Here is a 24877-nt window from a genome sequence, read left to right as displayed (position 1 = left end):
TTCACAAAATATGGAGATTTAGGGGTTCATTTAAGGCACTAAGATCTAATTTTTAACTTGACAGATTATCAGGTAAATATAATTTCAATCTTTGTGACTTTCATTTTGTAAGTGTGTGTGCACTTGAGAAAACTATCATCTGATTATTGAATGTAGGATTATATGTATATACCCCTGGTATTATATTTTTAGAATTACCTATGTTCTTAAATTATATCCTTAATTGAATATTTTCTGAAACAAGTTTATTAAAATGTTCCATTATGATTATGGATATTACTATGGGTTTATTATAAAAACAATACTTAAAATTTTGCCCTGTATATAGAGAGAATATATTGTGAAGTGAATATATAGGTACTGTTGCTCTCTGCAACAATGGCGCAAAGGAGATGAACAGGAGCAGGCTGTTGCTCCCTGGGGCTAAGCGAGAGGGCAAGTGTCGAAGACTTGATCCTCCCCCTCCTTCTGAGGCAGGGCGAACACAAACCACACCAAGCCTGGAGATGTGTCAGCCTTGGAGGTGTAGCAAAACTCAGCTTTATTGCATCAGAAGCCCAGTTATATAGGGGAAGATAAGGAAGTAGCAAAAGCCAATGGGAATTGATTATCTCAGCTGTCACTAGGGTTTTAGGCAGGTTTCGGGTTAGGTGGGGAGGCGGAGTTAGGGCCAAGAGCATTCTCGGGAAGCTAGTTAGGCCATGAATGCGGAAGTAACGAGGGAGGATGGAAACCTCTGCGGCTGTCACAGGCCTAAAAGAGGCAAAAGGTCCCAACAGGCACAAGATTTTTGCATGTTGTTTACATTGTTTATTTTACTAGTATGCAAAGGCTCTATTTATTCCTAATAATTATTTTGGTATAGAGTCTACTGTATCTTTTATCCCTGTTGTTTTTATCTTTTTACTTTCACATTTCTTTGCTAGAGCCTTCCCTTTTTCCACTCACTTTGAAGAGCTCAGGATTATAACCATTGGTTTTACATTTGTGCATATAAAGTGTTGCCAATTTACTTTTTGTTAATTCTATTTTTCTATTTCTTTGCTTTTCCCCTTTTCCTGTCTTTAATTTATTACTCCCTCTTTCCACCTATCCTTTTCTCACTAACACTTAAATATTCCATTTTTATTATGTTATTGGTTACCCTTGATTTTTACATAGATGTTTTTTAAACCTTAAATAAATGTATGTTTTTTTTCAGGCAAAAGAAATATTATATAACTCAGAAATATGGATCTATGAAAAGAAGAAGAGTGTTGAAAATGGAATAAGTGAAGGTAAAATAAAATGCTTTTCTTATTTTTAATTTATCTTTATAAATGTGTAAGGCAAAAATATTAATGTATTATATATTTACAGTATGTATAGAGGTATATATGACAATAACAAAAAGGATGTAAAGTAGGAATTATGAATATTTTGATATATGTTCCTTATATACAGTTTGATATATGTTCCTTATATACAGTTAAGCAGTAGTAAATTATTTGAAGTTCTTGAATAATAATTTTAAATTTATCTTGAAAAAACTTAAGAAATCACTATTTTTTAAAAGTATGTAATGATAATAAAAGAGACAAGATGCAATAATAAAAACTGTGCATATAACCTAAGATAAAGCAGGAGAGAAAGAACAGTGAAAAAATGGAAAAGACCTAGCATTGGTGTATTTAATCCAACTTTATCAATAAATAGTCTGAAAACATCTATAAAAAACAGAGATGATTAGAATGAATAAAAATGACTTTATTCTTTCTACAAAAAATCCATTTTGAATATGGATAGGTAGATTAAAACTAAAATGTAACCAAAAAAAGATGTAAGCATTAACCAACAGACTGCTGAAGTAGCTGTATTAATTTCAGTAAAAGTAGACTTCAGAAGACAGAATATTGTTGAGAATAAAGAGGAACATTTCATGATGATAACAGGGTTGATTTTCTAAGAATTCTAAATGTTCATGCATTTAACAGAGCTTCAAATTAAATGAAACAATTAGTGATTTAACTAACAGACTAATTCACAATTAATTTTTTTTTTTGAGAGGGCATCTCTCATATTTATTGATCAAGTGGTTGTTAACAACAATAAAATTCTGTATAGAGGAGTCAATGCTCAATGTACAATCGTTAATCCACCCCAAGCCTAGTTCTCATCGGTCTCCAATCTTCTGAAGCATAACGAACAAGTTCTTACATGATGAACAAATTCTTACATAGTGAATAAGTTGTTTCATGGTGAAAAGTACAAGGGCAGTCATCACAAAAACTTTTGGTTTTGATCATGCATTATGAACTATAAACAATCAGGTCAAATATGAATATTCATTTGATTTTTATACTTGATTTATATGTGAATCCCACATTTCTCCCTTTATTATTATTTTTTTTAAATAAAATGCTGAAGTGTTAGGTAGATGCAAGATAAAGGTAGAAAACAGTTTAGTGTTGTAAGAGAGCAAATGTAGATGATCAGGTGTGTGCCTGTAGACTATGTGTTAATCCAAGCTAGACAGGGACAATAAAACCTCCACAGATGCAGAAGATTTCTCTGAGAACAGGGGGGGTGAGGTTCTAAGCCTCACCTCTGTTGATCTCCAATTTCTCACCTGAGGGCCCCCCTGCGACTGTGCCTGTCTTAGGTTGTTCCTCCCTTGAGGAATCTTACCCGTCTCTGGCTAACCAGTCATCTTCCGGGGCCATACAGGGAAATGTTAAGTTGGTAAGTGAGAGAGAAGCCACATTGTTTGAAAAGGTTAGATTTTTACTTCTTTGCAGATTTAAGCCCTATGGCTTCTATGCCCAGCATTTGTCTTGAGGTATCTTTACCACTTGGAGGAGTTATGATACTTGTTGAATTTGATATGAGGAATGAATTCTATTTAAGAGTTGTAATTAGGAAGGAAGAAGAAAAGCTATAGAAGTAGGAGGCGGAAGAAAACATGGGAAGATTGATTATTTCTTTGACATATCTTCCTGTAGTGTAACTTAAGCATGTATAGGTTTTAAACTACTAATTAAATTGTGCACACACATTAACATAATAGTACACTTACATAACCAAAGCAGATCTATAATTACCAGCCATCTCAAGTGAAGCCAAGAAAACCAGTGAGGCACCCTAGGCATTTGTGAAAATTGTCTGTGATATAATGGATATTGTCCAACTGTACTTGAACAGTCTGAGAGAAATCAGACAAATTAAAACAACCCATTCCTGGGAACTGTTCACATCCCATATGTTCTTTTAACAGTAGATAGTCTGTAGTTGTAAGATTTTGGAGCGCTACAACTTGCACTTCTCCTAATTCTTGGTTGAGTTCCAACAGTATAGATCCAGTCAAATTTGCTGTATCTGTACGCACAGGCCAGCTTAGATATCTCCTTCTTCATTCCAATGGCAAGTCCAGGAACCGGTGGGATGGATGCAGCTACAACTGCAGCATCGCCTGGATTTTTGTTGAGGTTTTTTGATGATCATCTTCTGGTATGACTCTTCCAGAGAGTGCTGATGTTGGAAGTTCTTCTTAATATCATATCTTAGTTCATTTTCTGGGTAGGCAAATTAGGCTTTGATCCTCTGTATAAACACAAATAGACCCTTTGCCTACACTTTTATATGCCCTTTATACCATTGTGTAAAACTCACTGGAGGTTACCACACAGGAACTGCTTTTTTTTTTTTAAGAGAAAGGAATATTATCAGAAAAGTGTACATCCATAGCCGATCATCTGACACCCTTCAAGTGATCAAAATTAAGGATATTTAAAGCATGCATTAATCGTTGATTTACAGTTAGTTTTATCCTTTCAGGGAGTAATCCCCCTTCTGTTTCTTTCTTTTTTTTTGTATCATTAATCTACACTTACATGAAGAATATTATGTTTACTAGGCTCTCCCCTTTACCAGGTCTGCCCTATAAACCCCTTTACAGTCACTGTCCATCACCATAGCAAAATGTTGTAGAATCACTACTTGTCTTCTCTCTCTTGTACAGCACTCCCCTTTCTCCAACCCCCCCATGCATGCTAATCTGAATACCCCTCTTTCTCTCCCCCCCCTTATCCCTCCCTACCCACCCATCCTCCCCAGTCCCTTTCCCTTTGGTACCTGTTAGTCCATTCTTGGGTTCTGTGATTCTGCTTCTGTTTGGTTCCTTCAGTTTTCTTTTGTTCTTATACTCCACAGATGAGTGAAATCATTTGGTATTTTTTTTTTCTCCGCTTGGCTTATTTCAATGAGCATAATACCCTCCAGGTCCATCCATGTTGCTGCAAATGGTAGGATTTCCCCTCTTCTTATGGCTGAGTAGTATTCCATTGTGTATATGTACCACATCTTCTTTATCCATTCATCTACCGATGGACATTTAGGTTGCTTCCAATTCTTGGCTATCGTAAATAGTGCTGCGATAAACATAGGGGTGCATCTGTCTTTCTCAAACTTGATTGCTGCGTTCTTGGGGTAAATTCCTAGGAGTGGAATTCCTGGGTCAAATGGTAAGTCTGTTTTGAGCATTTTGATGAACCTCCATACTGCTTTCCACAATGGCTGAACTAATTTACATTCCCACCAGCAGTGTAGGAAGGTTCCCCTTTCTCCACAGCCTCGCCAACATTTGTTGTTTGTCTTTTGGATGGAAGCCATCCTTACTGGTGTGAGGTGATACCTCATTGTAGTTTTAATTTGCATTTCTCTGATAATTAGTGACGTGGAGCATCTTTTCATGTGTCTGTTGGACATCTGTATTTCTTTTTTGGAGAACCGTCTGTTCAGTTCCTCTGCCCATTTTTTAATTGGATTATTTGATTTTTATTTGTTGAGGCGTGTGAGCTCTTTATATATTTTGGAGGTCAAGATTTTATCGGATCTGTCATTTACAAATATATTCTCCCATACTGTAGGGTTCCTTTTTGTTCTATTGATGGTGTCTTTCGCTGTACAGAAGCTTTTCAGCTTAATATAGTCCCACTTGTTCATTTTTGCTGTTGTTTTCCTTGCCCGGGGAGATATGTTCAAGAAGAGGTCACTCATGTTTATGTCTAAGAGGTTTTTGCCTATGTTTTTTTCCACGAGTTTAATGGTTTCATCACTTACATTCAAGTCTTTGATCCATTTTGAATTTACTTTTGTATATGGGGTTAGACAATGGTCCAGTTTCATTCTCCTACATGTAGCTGTCCAGTTTTTCTAGCACCATCAGTTGAAGAGACTGTCATTTTGCCATTGTATGTCCATGGCTCCTTTATCAAATATTAATTGACCATATATGTTTGGGTTAGTGTCTGGAGTCTCTAGTCTGTCCCACTGGTCTGTGGCTCTGTTCTTGTGCCAGTACCAAATTGTCTTTATTACTATGGCTTTATAGTAGAGCTTGAACTTGTGTAGTGAGATCCCCCCCACTTTATTCTTCCTTCTTAGGATTGCTTTGGCTATTCGGGATCTTTGGTGTTTCCATATGAATTTTTGAATTATTTGCTCCAGTTCATTGAAGAATGTTGCTGGTAGTTTCATAGGGATTGCATCAAATCTGCATATTGCTTTGGGCAGGATGGCTATTTTGACGATATTGATTCTTCCTAGCCACGAGCATGGGATGAGTTTCCATTTGTTAGTGTCCCCTTTAATTTCTCTTAAGAGTGACTTGTAGTTTTCAGAGTATAGGTCATTCACTTCTTTGGTTAGATTTATTCCTAGGTATTTTATTCTTTTTGATGCAATTGTGAATGGAATTGTTTTCCTGATTTCTCTTTCTATTGGTTCATTGTTAGTGTATAGGAAAGCTACAGATTTCTGTGTGTTAATTTTGTATCCTGCAACTTTGCTGTATTGTGATATCAGTTCTAGTAGTTTTGGGGTGGAGTCTTTAGGGTTTTTTACATACAATATCATGTCATCTGCAAATAGTGACAGTTTAACTTCTTCTTTACCAATCTGGATTCCTTGTATTTCTTTGTTTTGTCTGATTGCCATGGCTAGGACCTCCAGTACAATGTTAAATAACAGTGGGGAGAGTGGTTATCCCTGTCTTGTTCCCGATCTGAGAGGAAAAGCTTTCAGCTTCTCGCTGTTCAGTATGATGTTGGCTGTGGGTTTTTCATATAAGGCCTTTGTTATGTTGAGGTACTTGCCTTCTATTCCCATTTTGCTGAGAGTTTTTATCATGAATGGATGTTGAATTTTGTCAAATGCGTTTTTTAGCTATGGAGATGATCATGTGTTTTTTGTTTTTCTTTTTGTAGACGTGGTGGATGATGTTGATGGATTTTCGAATGTTGTACCATCCTTGCATCCCTGGGATGAATCCCACTTGGTCATGGTGTATGATCCTTTTGATATACTTTTGAATTCGGTTTACTAATATTTTATTAAGTATTTTTGGATCTACATTCATCAGGGATATCTGTCTGTAAGTTTCTTTTTTGGTGGGGTCTTTGCCTGGTTTTGGTATTAAGGTGATGTTGTCTTTATAGAATGAGTTTGGGAGTATTCCCTACTCTTCTATTTTTTGGAAAACTTTAAGGAGAATGGGTATTATGTCTTCTCTGTGTGTCTGATAAAATTCCAAGGTAAATCCATCCGGCCCGGGTGCTTTGTTCTTGGGTAGTTTTTTGATTACCTTTTCAATTTCTTTGCTCATAATTGGTTTGTTTAATTTTTGTGTTTCTTCCTTGGTCAGTCTTGGAAGGTTGTATTTTTCTAGGAAGTTATCCATTTCTTGTAGGTTTTCCAGCTTGTTGGCATATAGGTTTTCATAGTATTCTTTAGTAATTCTTTGTATTTCTATGGAGTCTGTCATGTTTTTTCCATTCTCATCTCTGAGTCTGTTGATTTGTGTTGATTCTCCTTTTCTCTTAATAAGTTTGGCTAGCGGCTTATCTATTTTATTTTCTCAAAGAACCCGCTCTTGGTTTCATTGATTTTTGCTATTGTTTTATTCTTCTCAATTTTGTTTATTTCTTCTCTGATCTTTATTATGTCCCTCCTTCTGCTGACTTTATGCCTCATTTGTTCTTCTTTTTCCAATTTCAATTGTGATGTTAGACTATTCATTTGGGATTGTTCTTCCTTCTTCAAGTGTGCCTGGATTGCTATATACTTTCCTCTTAGGACTGCTTTTGCTGCATCCCACAGAAGTTGGGGCTTTGTGTTGTTGTTGTCATTTGTTTCTATGTATTCCTTGATCTCTATTTTAATTTGTTTGTTGATCCATTGATTATTTAGGAGCATGTTGTTAAGCCTCCATGTGTTTGTGAGCCTTTTTGTTTACTTTGTAGAATTTATTTCTACTTGTATACCTTTGTGGTCTGAAAAATTGGTTGGTAGAATTTCAGTACTTTAGATTTTGCTGAGGCTCTTTTTGTGGGCTAGTATGTGGTCTATTCTGGAGAATATTCCATGTGCTCTTGAGAAGAATGTATATCCTGTTGCTTTTGGATGTAGAGTTCTAAAGATGTCTATTAGGTCCATCTGCTCTACTGTGTTGTTCAGTGCTTCCATGCCCTTACTTATTTTCTGCCCTGTGGATCTATCCTTTGGGGTGAGTGGTGTGTTGAAGTCTCCTAAAATGAATGCATTGCAGTGTATTTCCCCCTTTAGTTCTGTTAGTATTTGTTTCACATATGCTGGTGCTCTTGTGTTGGGTGTATATAGATTTAGAATGGTTATGTCCTGTTGTTGGACTGAGCCCTTTATCATTATGTAGTGTCCTTCTTTATCTCTTTTTACTTTCTTTGTTTTGAAGTCTATTTTGTCTGATATTAGTACTGCAACCCCTGCCTTCTTGTTGTTGTTGCCTGAAATATGTTTTTCCATCCCTTGACTTTTAGTCTGTACATGTCTTTGGGTTTGAGGTGAGTTTCTTGTAAGCAGCATATAGATGGGTCTTGCTTTTTTATCCATCCATTACTCGGTGTCTTTTGATTGGTGCATTCAGTCCATTTACATTTAGGGTTACTATTGAAAGATATGTACTTATTGCCATTGCAGGCTTTAAATTCGTGGTTACCAAAGGTTCAAGGTTAGCCTCTTTAGTATCTTACCACCTAACTTAGCTTGCTTATTGAGCTGTTATATACACTGTCTGGAGATTCTTTTCTTCTCTCCCTTCTTATTCCTCCTCCTCCATTCTTCATTTGTTGGGTGTTTTGTTCTGTGCTCTTTCTAGGAGTGCTCCCATCTAGAGCAGTCCCTGTAAGATGCCCTGTAGAGGTGGATTGTGGGAAGCAAATTCCCTTAGCTTTTGCTTGTCTGGGAATTGTTTAATCCCACCATCATATTTAAATGATAGTTGTGCTGGATACAGTATCCTTTGTTCAAGGCCCTTCTTTTTCATTGCATTAAATATATCATGCCATTCTCTTCTAGCCTGTAGGGTTTCTGTTGTGAAGTCTGATGTTATCCTGATGGGTTTTCCTTTATAGGTGACGTTTTTCTCTTTAGCTGCCTTTAAAACTCTTTCCTTGTCCTTGATCTTTGCCATTTTAATTATTATGTGTTTTGGTGTTGTCCTCCTTGGATCCTTTCTGTTTGGGGTTCTGTGTATTTCCATGGTCTGTTCGATTATTTCCTCCCCCAGTTTGGGGAAGTTTTCAGCAATTATTTCTTCCAAGATACTTTCCGTCCCTTTTCCTCTCTCTTCTTCTCTGGTACCCCTATAATATGGATATTGTTCCTTTTGGATTGGTCACACAGTTCTCTTAATATTGATTCATTCCTGGAGATCCTTTTATCTCTCTCTATGTCAGCTTCTATGCTTTCCTGTTCTCTGGTTTCAATTCCATCAATGGCCTGTTGCATCTTATCCATTCTGCTTATAAAACCTTCCAGAGTTTGTTTCATTTCTGTGATCTCCTTTCTGGCATCTGTGATCTCCCTCCGGACTTCATCCCATTTCTCTTGCATATTTCTCTGCATCTCTGTCAGCATGTTTATGATTTTTATTTTGAATTCTTTGTCCGGAAGCCTGGTTAGGTCTGTCTCCTTCTCTGGTGTCTCTGTGATCTTGGTTTGCCTGTAATTTTGTCTTTTCATGGTGATAGGAATAGTTTGCCGAGCTGGGACTAGTGACGGCTGGAAGAACTTCCCTTCTTGTTGGTTTGTGGCCTTCCTCTCCTGGGAGAATAGCGACCTCTAGTGGCTTGTGCTGGGTAGCTGCATGCAGATGGGGCTTCTGCTTCCTGCCTGACTGCTATGGAGTTTATCTCTGCTGTTGCTGTGGGTGTGGCCTGGCTCTGGCTGCAGCTCCAAAGTGATGGAGTTGCATTGGAGGGGGAGCAGCCGGGAGGCTATTTAACTCTATAAGGGGCCTTGGTGCTACCTGCAGCCCAGGGATTACAGTGCCCAGAAATCCCCAGATTCCCTACCTCTAGACTAAGTGTCCCGCCATGACCCTTTAAGACTTCCAAGAAGCACCCGCCAAAACAAAACAATGACCACACACACAAAAAAAATGGCTGCTCATTTTTCTTTATTCTCTGGCGCCAGCCTCGGGCACCCGCTCACCGGAATTGCTGACCTGTTTCCCTAGTATTGGAGTTCTTATCACTTTAAGACTTCCAAAAAGCACTCGCCAAATCAAAACCACAAAAAAAAAAAAAAAAAAGTGGCCGCTCATCCTGCGCCGGCCTCCGGTACCCGCTCACCACTCTTGCTGCCCTGTTTCCCTAGTATCCAGGCCCCGCACATGCAATGATTCTGCGCTCTGGTCCGGATGGCTGGGGCTGGGTGTTCAGCAGTCCTGGGCTCCCTCTCCTTCCCGCTCTGACTCCTCTCCTCCCACTGGGAGCTGTGGTGAGGGGCACTCGGGACCCACCGGGCCGGGGTTTGTATGTTACCCCCTTTGCATGGTGCTGGGTTTTCGCAGGTGTTGATGTGGTCTGGATGTTGTCCTGTGTCCTCTGGTCTTTATTCTAGGAAGAGTTGTCTGTGTTATATTTTCATAGATCTATGTGTAATTGGGTGGAGATTTCCGCTGCTCTACTCATGCCACCATCCTGGCTCTGCCCCTTAATTCACAATTAATTTTAAATTCTTCACTAACTATTATTTCAGTAATTTAGAGAATAAAAAAGATAGTAAGGATATAGATGACCTAAGCAACCAAATTTACCTAAGTGGCATTTATACATCATTTTACCAAGCCATAACAGAATATACATTCTTTTGAAATACATAAAGAACACTTACCTGATAGACCATATTCTGCGCAACAAAATCAAATCTTAAATAACTTTAAAATAGAGAAATAATCCAATGTGCATTCTTAGATTATAATGGAATTAAACTACATATCAATAATAGAAAAATATCTGGAAAAATTTATACTGCCATACATGACAACACTGATGTACCTTGAAGACATTATGCTAAATGCAATAGCTTGTCACAGAAGAACAAATGCTACATTATTCTATTGATATGAGATAGCTAAAATAATCACAGAAACAGAGAGTAAAATGGTGGGTACAGGACAAGGGCTGAGGGGAGGGGGAATGGGAAGCTGCTGCTCCACAAGGACAAGGTTTCATTTATGCAAAATGGACAACTTATAGAGCTCTATTGTACACATCATGCCCACAGTTAATATTACTGTGTTGAAGAATTAAAAATAATTAAAGGGGAAAAGTCTCATGTCATGTAAAAACATTTATCACCTAACACTTAAGAAATAACAATTGGTATCTGTGCTTCCATGCTCTTGACTAGTGACCTCTTACCCTAATTCTCAGCTTAATGATTTGATTAGCCATGATGATGGAATAATAGCATTATCAAAAGGGGTAGAAACAGAGACTTGAAAAGTACTTGAGCATTGGGTATTGACATCTTTTTACTGTTGGGAACACTACTGGCTGATGAAAGACCATGGCATGCTTCCCCATCACCATAATGGAAGTCAATCCAGTCACCAGACACATGAGTGAGGCTATCCTAGACCGAAACAAGTCAACTTGAAACAAAGTACCACCACACAGCCATACCAGAGATTCTAATAATAATTATGTGTTGTTTTAAACTACTAAAAAATATTGGGAGTTGAAATGTGGGGAAAAGATTCCAATTAATAGAAGAGGGTAATGATTTAAGTTGAAAGAAAAGTGTGTGTTTGAAGAGGGCAGGAATTAGAATGATGTCCAGTGCACCAATGCAAGTCAGGTTCGGCTGGAGTGACAAATTTATTTCAAAGTTGGTCAAAACGATGTAGGGACATGTGACAGAGTTTTGAAATGTCAGGAAATTTGAAGTTTAATTCATAGAAGTGTAGGAGGACTAGGCAATATTGACAGGTGGTTCTGAATTATTTTTTCATTGGATCTGTAGAAATTTAATTATAGAAAATTGATTAATAGTGAAAACAAGTCAGAGTCTACTTTAGGTGATAGAACATGAGACTACATGGAATGGAAATGAAAAGTGAAGAATAGGCATAGATAATTTTTAGGAAGGAGTAACAGAATACCATCATTGGTATTCCTGTTGCATGAAGGAACTGGGAAAAAAGAGTAAATAGTTTGAGGAAGAATAACAGCTCCAACAGAAAAAGTAGATTCGATTGGGAAGTTCATTTTTTGGCATAATAAACATAGGGCTATGCATTTCACTTTAACTTTTAGTCTGGCAATGAATTTAAAATGATATAAAGAAATCTGTCGGTAGCTCCCAATATTATTTCTCTAAACATCTTTAGTCTTCTTCCCTTTTGTCCCATTCTATTCCTGTTCTCTTTTTCTTTTTACCTATTTATTCTCTCCTATTTAGTATATAATTTTTAAATATTTCAAATTAAATTTCTGTAGCCATAATTACAAAGATCTTTCCTGAATTCCTTGAAATTCTAAAGTATTTACATGTCACTTTATGATAAAGCAAATCAACTTTCATACTTCCAGTTCCTTTCAGTTTGTTAGATGGCTCTTTAATAGTTGGATGGACTATTTTGCATCCTCTTGGAGCCAGTCTATGAAAAAAATTATGAAATTTCCTAGAAAAATATGTGTCAGTCCAGAAAATATCCAAATGGGACCTCATTAACAGTAACACATCTGTCCTGACTCAATAGGAGCTTTTCTTCTGTTTCTACATGTGCCATCTCTGGCCCTTTTAATTTTTCCTCTCTGCTAAATTGCTGTGAAATATTTTTTCCTCTCACCTCTATGTCCACATTAGCCCTTGTAGATCTTCTGGGAAATTGCTCCAGCTTTTAATGTCATTAAGTTTTACAGTGTGTGTGTGTGTATATGGTCACAGTGAAATATAAGCTAGTCCTATTTTTTACTCATTCATGCATTCATTTATTCAACAAATATATATGGAGTACATGGTATGCAAAAGCATCTTCTAAGTATTGGAAGTCAAGCAGGAAGCAAAACACAAATATTTCTGTCCCCTTGGAGCTATGATCTAGCTGAACTGCTAATGGGAGTACAGACAGTAAAAAATAAGTAAATAAAATGCTCCTCAGAAGGTGGTAAATTATACAAAGAACACTGAGCAAAACAGAGACTGAGAATGTATGGGATGGGATGTAGAAGAGTTTTAATTTAATTTAATTATTTTATTGGTGCTTATATATTATATAATTTTATTTAATTTTTAAAAATTTAAGTTTTTAAAATGATATTTTATTTTCATTAGTTTTAAATTTTTTTATTATTTGTTTAATTTTATTTTAATTTTTAATTTAATTTTAAATAGAAGCTCATAGAAAACAAACATTTAAGTAAACACCTGAAGAAAGTAATAAATCAAGCTCTGGCACCATCTGAGAGTAGGGGATCCCAGGCAGAGGAAGCAGCAAAGGCAAAGTCCTAAGGCAGGAATATAGGATAATTGTTTAAGGTACAGCAAAAAGCCAGTGGGTATAGAGCAGGGTGAGCAATAGAAAGAAAACTATGTAATGATGTCACAGAAGAAATTGGGAGCCTGATCATGTGGAGCCGTTGAGGTGTTTGTACATACTCTGGATTATATGCTGACCATAGGGGAAGCAACAGTAGGGGTTTTGGCAGAGGAATTACACTACCTAATCTTAGGTGTCTTTTTTTTTTGGTAAGACCAAAAATTCTAAATTTCCCTTTATTTCATATTCATATAGTTTAATATCTCCTTCAACCCTCTACTACTATATTTTTAAAACTCATCTTGAACCTAAATTTTTTAATCCACTAGAAAAATCAAATACATGGCATTAATACTATCCCTTCCTTACTTTATAGCAGATATCACTAATGTGTTACAGTAATAATAACTTGTCTTGTTGAGACTGGCAAAGCTTTTGACTATTTTGTATCTCAATTCTTTAGGTAGCCACCAGTGAGGGAAAATATTCTCATATTTTTCATATAGTAATAACAAATTTAGCAGCCCTAAAGCCTCCACCAAAAACAAACAAAAAAATAAACAAAAAAACCTGTCAGATCTGATAAAAGAATTCAGCTAAGTTAAAAGATATGAAATCAATATATAAAAATCTGTTTCTGTACATGAAAAAATGAACAATGAATATTAGAAAAAGAAATTAAGTAAATAATGAACATGAATATTGGAAATAGAAATTAAGTAAACAATGCCATTTACAGTTGCACCTAAAGGAATACAATACCTAGGAATAAACATAACAAAGGAAGCAAAGACCTGTGTATTGAAAACTACACCACACTAATGAAAGAAACTGAAGAAGACACAAATAAATATTTGATTTGAAAGATACTCTGTGCTCATAGATTGAAAATATTAAAATTGTTAAAATGTCCCTGTTACCCAAAATGATCCAAAGAGTCAATGCAATCCCTAGGAAAATTCCAATGGCATTTTTCACATAAATAGAACAATTCTAAAATTTGTAAGGAACCACAAAAGACTCTGAATAACCAAAGCCATCTTGAGAAAGAATAAAACTGTAGTCATCACACACTGTGATTTCAAACTATATTATAAAGCTATAGTAAAAAAAGCAGTACAGTATTGACATAAAATCAGACAGATCAGTGGGGTGGAATAGAGAGTCCATAAAAAATCTCATATATATGCTTAATTAATTTATAACAAAGGAACCAAGTATGAGGTAAAAACAGTCTCTTCAATAAATGGTGTTGGGAAAACTGAATAACCACGTGCAGAAGAATGAAATTGGACCACTGTCTTATACCATATACAAAGATTAACTCAAAATATATTAGACTTGAACAAAAGACCTGAAACCCTAAAACTCCTAGAAGAAAACATGGGTGTTAAGCTCCTTGACATAGGTCTTGGTAGTGAGGTTTTGAATCTGACAACAAAAACAAAAACAAGAAAAGCAAAAATAAACAAGTAGGACTATGTTAAACTAAAAAGCTTCTGCAAGCAAAGGAAACTACGAACAAAATGTAAAAGAAACCTATGGAATATAGAAAATATTTGCAAATCATATATATGAGAAGACGTTAATATCTAAAATACATAAAGAATTTACACAACTCAAAAGCAAAAAGAAAATCTAATAAAAAAAAATAGGCAGTGAATCTGAATATACATTTTTCAAAGGAAGACAGATGGCCAACAGGTACATGAAAAGCTGCTCAACATCACTGATCAACAGGAAAATGCAAATCAAAACCATGAGGAGATATCACCTCATACCTGTTTGAGAAAAAAATAAGAAATAACAAGTGTTGGTGAGGATGTGGAGAAAAGGAAACCATAGTGTACTGTCAGTGAAATGTAAATTGGTTCTACCACTTTGGAAAACTCTATGGAGTTTCTTCAAACATATTGATCCACCATATGATCCAGCAATTTCACTTCCGAGTATTTATCCAAAGAAAATAAAAATACTAACTTGAAAAGGTATATGCATCTATCTTTACAAAAATACAATGTTTATTGCAGCATTATTTAAAATAGCCATGATGTTGAAAGTGTCCACTGATGGATGAATGGATAAAGAAAATGTGACACACACACATATACACAGATACGTGGAGTATTATTCAGCCATATAAAAGAATGAAATTTTGCCATTTGCAACAATATGGCTGGACCTTGAGGAACTGTGCTAAGTGAAATAAAAAAGAGAGAGAAACACAAATACAATATGATCTCACATGTGGAACCCAACAACAAAAACAGAACTACATACAGAAGCTCGTAGATACAGAGAATGGAATGGTAGACATCAGAGATAGGAGTTAAAGGATGGGAGAAATGGGTAAAAGGGGTCAAAATATATGACTTTCCAGTTATTAAATTAGGCATGAGAATGTCATGTACATCATGATGGCTATAGTTAATAATACTGTATTGCATATTTGAAAGTTGCTAAGAGAAGAAACCTTAAAATTCCCATCAAGAGAAAAAAATTTTGTAACTATGTAAGGTGACAGATGTTAAACAGACTTATTGTGGTGATCATTTGGTAATGTATATAAATATCTAAACATAATGTTGTAGACCCGACCCTAATATATTAATGTTAATTATACCTCAATAAAAAAATAAAAAGCTAATTAGAAGGAGATGTGTATAGCATTCCTTTTTGAAAACAAAGTATTTAGAATACTTTCAGGTTTACAGAATAGTTGTAAAGATAATGCAAGAGAGTTGCCATGCTGTATCCTATTTTGTTAACATGTCACATGGTATATTTTCACAACTAATAGACCAATAGTACATTATTATTAACTAAATTCCATCCTTTATTCAGATTTCCCTAGTTTTTATGTAATATATATTTTCTCTCCAGCAGCCCATCTAGGATGCTATATTTATTACATTTAGTTACAATGTCTACTTAGGTTCCTCTTGTCTGTGATAGTTGTTTAGACTTTTCTTGTTTTATGACCTGGATAGCTTTGAGGAGCCTTGGTTAAGTGTTTTATAGAATATCCTTAAGTTTGGGGTTGTCTGATATTTTTCTTATGATTAGACAGAGGTTATGGGTTTTGGGGAGAAATGCCACAGAGTTAAAAGGGACTCTTTTATCACATCATACCAAAGACATGCAATCAACATAACAGCATGACATATCACAATTGTTAACCTTGAACACATGGCTGAGGTAGATTTTTTTCAGTTTTTCTACAGTAAAGTTATGTTTTTTTCCCACTTGCCATACTGCACTTTTTGGAAGAAAGTCACTATTTTTAGTCCTCCCTTAATGCATGGGGAATTATCTCTACCTCCCCAAGGTGAAATTAGCTATAGAAATTAATTGGAATTTTTCTGCACTAGAGATTTTTCTGTTTTCCCCTACTTATTTATATATTCAATAATTTGTTTATCAGTATGGGCTCATGGATATTTAGTTAATACTTTGGGTTATAATGTAATACTATATACTTTCTTGCTCCAAGTTTTTTCAGTTTGACCACTTGGAACTCTTTCAGTTGGATCCTGTGTCCCTCTGACAAACTTTTCTCATTTTATGTGTGTGTATGTTTGAGCACTGAAATATACTCCAGGTTTACATTGGACCTGCCATAGAATTATACATTTCTCCAAGGATTCCTGAATCATTGTGCTTGATAATAATATTAGAAACTAAGTATATGTGTATATACTAATTGCTTCTGCTATGTACTGAATTGTTTTCCCATCCAAATTCTTATGCTGAAACTCTAACACTTACTGTGACTATATTTGAAGACAGAACATTTAGGACAATTAAGATTAAATGAAGTCATAAGGGTTGTGTCCTAATCTGATAGGATTAATATTCATATAAAAAGAGATGCTAGGAGGCAGAGCCAAGATGGCGGCATGAGTACAGCAGTGGAAATCTCCTCCCAAAACCACATATATTTTTGAAAATACAACAAAGACAAGTCTTCCTAAAAGAGAGACCAGAAGACACAGGACAACAGCCAGACCACATCCACACCTGCGAGAACCCAGCGCCTCGCAAAGGGACTTTTCTTCTTCCTTCCTAATTACAACCCATTAGTAGAATTCATGCCTCATATAGAAAATTACTGAGTAACATAATTCTTCCAAGTGGTAAAGATACCTCAAGATAAATGCTGGGCATAGAAGCCACAGGGGATAAATCTGCAAAGAAGTAAAAAGCCAACCTTTTTAAAGAATATTGCTTCTCTCTCACTTACCAACTTTACATTTCCCTGTATGGCCCCAGAAGATGACTGGTTAGCCAGAGACGGGTAAGATTCCTCAAGGGAGGAACAACCTAAGACAGGCACAGTCGCAGGGGCGCCATCAGGTGAGAAAATGGGGACCAACAGAGGTGAGGCTTAGAACCTCATCCCCCCTGTTTTGAGAGAAATCTTCTGAATCCGTGGATGTTTTGTTGCCCTTGTCTAGCTTGGATTAATACTTAGTCTATAGGCACAGACCTGATTATCTACATTTGCCCTCTTACAGCACTAAATTATGTTTTCTACTTTTATCTTGCATCTACCTACCACTTCAGCATTTTATTTTATAAATAAATAAATAAATAAATAAATAAATAAGGGAGAAATGTGGGATTCACATATAAATCAAGTATAAAAGTCAAATGAATAATCATATCTGACTTGATTGTTTATAGTTCATGATGTGTGATCAAAACCAAAAGTTTCTTTGATATGACTGCCCTTGCACTGTTCACCGTGTAAGAACTTGTTCACCATGTAAGAACTTGTTCGTTATGCTTCAGAAGATTGGAGACTGTCGAGAATTAGGCTTGGGGTTGATTAATGATTGTGCATTGAGTCCCCTATACAGAATTTTATTGTTGTTAACAACCATTTGATCAATAAATATGAGAGATGCCCTCTCAAAAAAAAAAGAGATGCTAGAGAGATCTCTTCTACCTTTCTTTTCCCTTCCCTTCCCTTTCCTTCCCTTCCCTTCTTTTCTTTTCTCCTCCCCTTCTGTTTCTTTCACGCCCATCCCCTCCCACCTCTCTCTCTGACATGTGAACACACAGCTAGAGTGCAGCTATCTACAAGTTAAAAAGAGAACTCTCACAGAAACTGTATCTGCCAGGATCCTGAACTTAAGACTTTTCAGCCTCCAGAACTGTGAGAAACATTATTTCTGTTCTGTTGTTTAAGCCACCCAATCTATTGTATTTTATTATGTCAGCCCAAGCAGGCTATTACTCCTTTTATGAACTTGTATCTATAAATATTTCTGTATGCATCCACTGTATCAACATTAAGCTAAACATGGGTTCATACAGATGGTCCAACTCTAATCTAGGACCACAGAAATCATTCTTTTTCTCCTTACTAATTTGTAATTTCCCATTCCAACAGTAAGAAACCTGGCTCCTACCACCCACCACTTAGTTGTTCAATTCCAGCATACATGTATAATGGCTTCAGAAATATTAACTGATACCTCTATGGGAAATAAATTTATCAGCTGTAGAAGAATGTTTATGTAAACTTTCTTTTGCATGATTATTTCATATGTTTAGAATGCAGATTCTTTTTCACAGAGTGTAATCCACCCTGCAATCCCTCAACTTCCTAAATTATTTCTCTTTAATTGGCTTATATTAAGGTCCATTCTTTGTGCTATAAATTTCTATGCGTTTTGACAAATACCTAATGTCATTTAATTATCATTACAGTATCACTCAGAACAGTTTTAGGGCCCCCCACAAAAAAAGGAAAAACCTGTTTTGCTTAACCTATTCAGCCCTATAACCCCTCCAATAATAAACTCTAATTTTTTATTGTTTATAGTTTTGCTTTTCAATGATGTGTCTTATAAATGGAATCCCACAATACTAGGATTCTTTTGTATTCCCTCCCATTTCATAAATTCTCTTATGGCCCCAGAAGATGACTGGTTAGCCAGAGACGGGTAAGATTCCTCAAGGGAGGAACAACCTAAGACAGGCACAGTCGCAGGGGCGCCATCAGGTGAGAAAATGGGGACCAACAGAGGTGAGGCTTAGAACCTCATCCCCCCTGTTTTCAGAGAAATCTTCTGAATCCGTGGATGTTTTGTTGCCCTTGTCTAGCTTGGATTAATACTTAGTCTATAGGCACACACCTGATCATCTACATTTGCCCTCTTACAACACTAAATTATGTTTTCTGTCTTCCTGCACTCTTTTTTTCTCTTCCATCTTTACATTGATTCTGCACAATTTCTTCTTAAACATTTTTACTTTTTCCCTTGTTAAATTCACACTTAAACATGTCCCTTGAATTTTTCACTCCTTATTCACCATCCTAAATTCTATGTCTTTAAATTTAACATGCCTTAATTGAAACTAAATATATTTTGGTTAAACCCTTTGCTTAAATCCTATGGCAGTACTTCCTCCATCCTTCATACTGATTAACTTCTATCTCTGAAAAATATTAAAAGTATAAACAAAACTTCTAGCCTGAGTCACTGGGATAATAAAAATGCTAAAGTGCTCTATGAATTCTCTAAAATGGCATAGAAATTTTTTGTTTAAGTGCGCTTGTGTTTTTTCATCATATCCTTAAAATGGTTAAGAATTACTTTTTATGGTTGTCTTTGAATATTTTCCCTCTATGTCATACATAACAGGAATGTGAGAGTAAGAATTACTCAGTCATGTTAATTTTGACAATAACCATGCTCAGGGTGAAGAAATAGAGAAAAAACATGAGAACAGGGTTATTAAGGAACTTTCTATATGCCCCTCTCTGTATTTACACTGTTCAAAGAAAATCTGTGCCTCAGAGAAATTTTCCTTACACTACTTAGCAGAAAACTTGATTATGTACTGAGTCTATGATGAGGCTGACTAAAACCTGTAAAAAAATTGTCTCATGAAATAAACTATATAATGCCTCAATTTGAGTTATTTCCTGGCTGCACAGAAGATGGCTGTCACTATCACAAAAAAGCCCTAGTTTTGAAAATTTATTAGGTTTGGATTTATAAGGATTGAGTTTATATTTCTGTGTATGTTTCATGATATGCAAAGACTTTGTTGACCTACTAGCTTGCCTCAATATTTTCATTAGCTCTAAAATGCTTCAATATCTTTCTTTGAACATGGATACTCTTTGTCTTTTCTATCTATGCACTAGCATCCTAAACATTTAATGAATTACATAAATTATCCTCACCTTAATTAAATTACTGAATAAACATTATAAAATAAATATTATAGTTATCAGTAATGTTTTCCATTATATCTTTTTAAAAAACAACAACAGAAATCAATTTTCTTACAGTTCCACAGGATAGAAGTCTGAGATCAGGGTGCATGGATGTTGGGTTCAGGTGAGGGCTCTCTCCCTGTTTTGCAAATGGCTCACGTGGATGGGAAAGAAAGAACAAGCTCACTGGTGTCTCTATAAGGACACTAATTGCATCATGATGACCTCGTCTAACTGAATTATTTCCCAAAGACATCATCTCCAAATACCATCACATTGGGGGTTAGGGTTTCAACATATTATGCGACACAGTTTAGTCCAAAGTGTTTCACCCCTGTCCTCCCAAAATTAATGTCCTTCTCACATGAAAAATACATTATTCCATCCCAACAGCCACAAGAATTTTAATTAATTTCAATACCATATCTAAAGTCTAAAGTCCAAAGTTTCATCTAAATATTATCTCAAGTAGATATGGATAAGACTAAATTTATTGTTCATCCTGAGGCAAAATTCCTTTCCTGTTGTGAGCCTGTGAAACCAAATGAGTTATGTGCTTCCAAAATACAATGGTGGGACAGGCATAAGATAAACATTTCCATTCAAAAAGGGAGAAATCAGGATGACGGAATTGGTGCAAGGGCCCAATCAAGCTTAAAACCTAGCAAACAAAAATTCCATCTATCTTAAGCCTTGATAAGAAACCTCAATGGCTCAATGTTCCACCTTCCAGGCCCCCTGGCATGGCAAGGTCACGCCTATGGTGGCTGGAATCTTTGATGGAGCCTGTCCAACACTTGCAATGAGGCTATGATCCTGATGATCTGTGAATCTCTTTCAGAGTCATTTTCCCACTCTTGAATAATAGTGCTTACTAGCTCTATTGCCCAATCCTGTCAAATCTAAGAAGTCCAAAAGCCTTCCTTTATTTCATACCATCTCTGTCCCCTTCAGGTCAAATTGGCAGTGTTTTTGCTCATAAAATCCTATGAACTCTTTATCAAATGGTTGTTCAGCCACGCCCTTAAAATAAGCTTTCTCATTTTTTTTTGCAATGTGAATAGTTTAAGAATTTTCTAAGTCCTCAAGTACCAGTTTAGTTTTGCTTAAAAGTTTTATCTTCTATTTATCTCTGCCCTTTCTCATTTGATGGAACCAAGATACTCCTTCAACACTTTGCTTAGAAATCTCTTCAGCTAAATATCCAATTTCATCACTTACAAGTTCTACCTTACATAAAGCACTAGAACATAGTTCAGCCAAGTTCTTTATTGCTTTATACCAAGGACTGCCTTCCTCCGATTTCCAATAACATAGTTCTAATTTACTTCTGAGACATCACCAGAATTGTCTTTAATGTCCTTATTTCCAGCCTGAGTACATCCACACTGTTTTTTTTTTCTATTTAGGCAGCTTAAATACCTATTCTATTATCAACATTTCATATACACCTGAAAGAATGAAAAGCAATATCTGTAACGTACTTTTAATATTTTGGGGTAGTTTTAATTTGTTCCTTCAACTTCAATATTTGTGTGTGTGGTGCATGCCTGTGTGTGTGCAGTGCTTTAAGTTTACAGATGCATTATGAAGACTAATCCATTGACATGTGGATTATTAAAATATCCGTTTTGTCTGTTAATTTCTTGATTAAGTGAAATTTCAATCTAGTCTGACTCTGTATGAATTATTTTTTCAATGAGACTCATCTTATAAATGACTTCACAGTCTTTGAACATTAGACCACACAGAATTTACTGTTGGATGAATCATTGTAAATCCTTAAACTTGATAGAGCTGAGTAGTTGTGGGTAATGCAAACAAAGAAGAGCTGGCTTTTTAAATAAGAAATGTCAAACTAGATCTACAATACAGTTAGGTTGGGCAGTGCATTTTTAAAATAAACTTGTTGAATTTAATATTCCAAACCTTTTAAGAGTTGACATCTATAATCCTGTTCAACTATGAAAATGGAAGTAAGTTCAGTATGACAATTCATAGTAATGTATAGTAAATATATAAAAACAGTTCACATTTTATTTCTGTTTAGAATTATAGACAGAAATCTCAATTACCATAATTTCAAAATGAGTCCTTACCACAGTGATATTTCTTATTATAAGCAATTTAGACTGATCTTATTATCCCAAATATCGGTAGATCGTTAAACATCCAAAATAATTTCGTTCTTAAACCATGTCACTATAAATGAATTCTAAGGCAAGAATTTATGATAATTTATATTTGTTTTTAATCTTAGCTGTATTTAAACAATTTTAGCTACTTCTGATGTTAAATCTAGCCTTATAAAATAAAATGTAAACAAGTGAAGGTAAAATATTTAGGTTTTTACTCTTCTGACCTTTTACTGTTTAGTGAAATCACTATATAATTAATTATTTTGCAGCTGCACACCAATTTAAATAGCAGATGTGTTCTAGAAAGCATTTGTGTACATACAATTTTTAAGATATGATCATGTTTTCAGGATACTTGGTATATTTCCTGTTAAAAGAATCCTGGGGTGACTCTTTTTGTTTCTAAAGCATAAAATAATTAAGAACCATAAATAACCCCTAATAAACATTAACTCTATGTTCATGACTGCATGTAACGTACCCTGAATTAGCAGGTGAGTTTCAATACCTTGTGTTTTCTTGTTCTAACAGAAGCCCTCACTGCTCCAATATGAGATGGTAATTTAAATGGTATGTATGAAGTCATTTAACATTTACTAAAATTATTTTTTGGCACATGCATGGATGAAAGATTTTAGATGACATATAACTCCTTTCAAATCTTCCAGAATTATCTTTATTCATCTCAGCAAGTGTATTGAGTTCCTAATATGTGAAGATCTAGGCATGGGATACAAAAGAAAGACTTCCATTTCCTGCCTTTTTGAGACTAAAATATATTTCGTTACACTGCAGGTGAAAGTAATGAACTTTATTGGGTCTTCTGACCAAATTGAGATTATGCAATGAGCAAGAAAATTTTATTATGTCAAAATATATCTCAAAATGACAAAAAAAGATTTTAAAGAAGACTCACAAATTTTAACAAAGATGATCCTTTTAGGATATTAGCTCATGAAGACTGAGAACAGCCTCATAAAAAGACCAGGTCAACAGATACAAACATGTAGGTAGTAAATAGCTGCTGAGAGAGACAATAAAGAATCTTATTCCTAGAGGACTACTCTTTCCTGAAGGAGTAAGTTGCTACTGTGTTAGAAGATAGTCCTTTCTCTGTGCTTCACATGCATTCAGGAAACTGACTCCAAAGAGGAGGTACTAAATTTTTTATTTGTATCTTTTTATTTTTATTTTTATTTTGGTATCATTAATGTACAATTACTTGAACAACATTATGGTTACTAGACCCCCCATTATCAAGTGCCACCCATGTACCCCATTATAGTCGAGGAGGTGCTAATTTTTATGTGAGAGAATTTCTCTCAGTTGGAAAAAAAGAGAAAATTTTGTGGAGAGATTTATTAGCTAAAGAGAAGGTTCACAGTGTCATCCATCAGGTAGCCATCAGATAGCATGGTTATAGAGGCAGAAATTATGACTAAAGCATAAGCACTTAGCATTAAATGCATGTCGGTTTGTTACTGCAGCTTTAAAATATCCTACAAAATATTTCAGAATCTCATAATAACACTGTAATTTTATAATAAAATTCTAAAAATGAGGATATCCTAACTTGAAAAAAATGCAATTCCTTTAATCATATAATCATCTAAAGCAAGGACCAGCAAACTTTTTCTGTAAAATAACATTGTTTTAGACATGACAGGTAACATGGTCTCTTCTTACAACTCAACACTGCCATTCTAGTGCTACAGTAGCCATAGATAATGTGTGAACAAATGGTTGTGGCTATTTTCCTCTAACACTTTACTTATAAACATAGTATGTGAGCTGGATTTGGCCAACAAGCTATAATTGTCTACCCTGAAAGTAATATTTACAGGGTATTTTTTAAATCCTCTCCCTAATTATAGGTATTTTTCAATAAAAATCATCTTTAAATTTTAAGTCATATTTTTAGATGATAAAAAAGTGATGTCAATGGGATTTAAAGATGGCGGTGTGAGAGGAGAGACAGAGGCTTCCTCCTAAAACTGTATACAATTAGAAAATTTAATTGGCACAACTAATCCTGAGAGAGCAACAGGAAAGAGGACGGCATCAGACTGCATACACCTGGAGAAAAGACCAGACCACACAGAACAGGGTAACGTACCAGAGCTGTGGCTCCATGGGACCCAAGCCCTTCCCCCACATCAGCTCACTGGCAGGAGGGAGAGAAATGGAGCAGGGAGGGAGTGGAAGGCTTGGGACTGCTGAATACCTAGCTCCGGAGATCTGCTCTGGAAGCACAAACCTACAATTCATGGTGCTCTCATGAGACTCGCATGACTGCCGGGTTGGAAAGTTAATACAGGCAGAGTTCCTGGGGAGACTGGGATTCTGACTGCTTGTGGAAAGCAGGGATCCATATCCAGCTGCTCTGGAACAAAAACATACCTGTGCCCAGCCTGCTGGTTGAGGCAGTGAAGAAAGGCACAGGAGCTGGGAGTCATGGAGCAGCTCTTTCCTCCCCCCAGGCACCAGTACCGCTCCCCTGTGACTCCTGGCAATGCTCCAGGGGCTGAGCAGCTCCAGAATAGAGCTACTGGACACTAGAGGGCGCCATATACAAGCATGAAACACCAAAGGAACCTTGTCCAGAGTAAAATTATTAATACAACTCCCAAGAAAGATTTAAATGATATGGACCTCATGACT

General features: G+C 35.8%; 1 long non-coding RNA gene across 2 annotated transcripts in view; it reads left to right on the top strand.

Moving 5' to 3' along the window:
* The first annotated feature begins 702 nt into the window (after positions 1 to 702).
* The window catches only part of LOC108404661 (uncharacterized), a 99653-nt gene continuing 75478 nt past the window's right edge, over positions 703 to 24877 (top strand). For both annotated transcript variants that reach the window (XR_012128765.1, XR_012128764.1), the window contains exons 1-3: positions 703 to 769; positions 1202 to 1277; positions 22748 to 22786. This is a non-coding gene — a long non-coding RNA (uncharacterized lncRNA). The remainder of the gene's footprint in view (positions 770 to 1201; positions 1278 to 22747; positions 22787 to 24877) is intronic.

Source organism: Manis javanica, chromosome 3 (genome assembly GCF_040802235.1).
Source record: "Manis javanica isolate MJ-LG chromosome 3, MJ_LKY, whole genome shotgun sequence".
NCBI lineage: Eukaryota > Metazoa > Chordata > Mammalia > Pholidota > Manidae > Manis > Manis javanica.
Note: the sequence above shows the minus strand (reverse complement) of the source record. Positions and strands in the feature narration are given on the sequence as shown.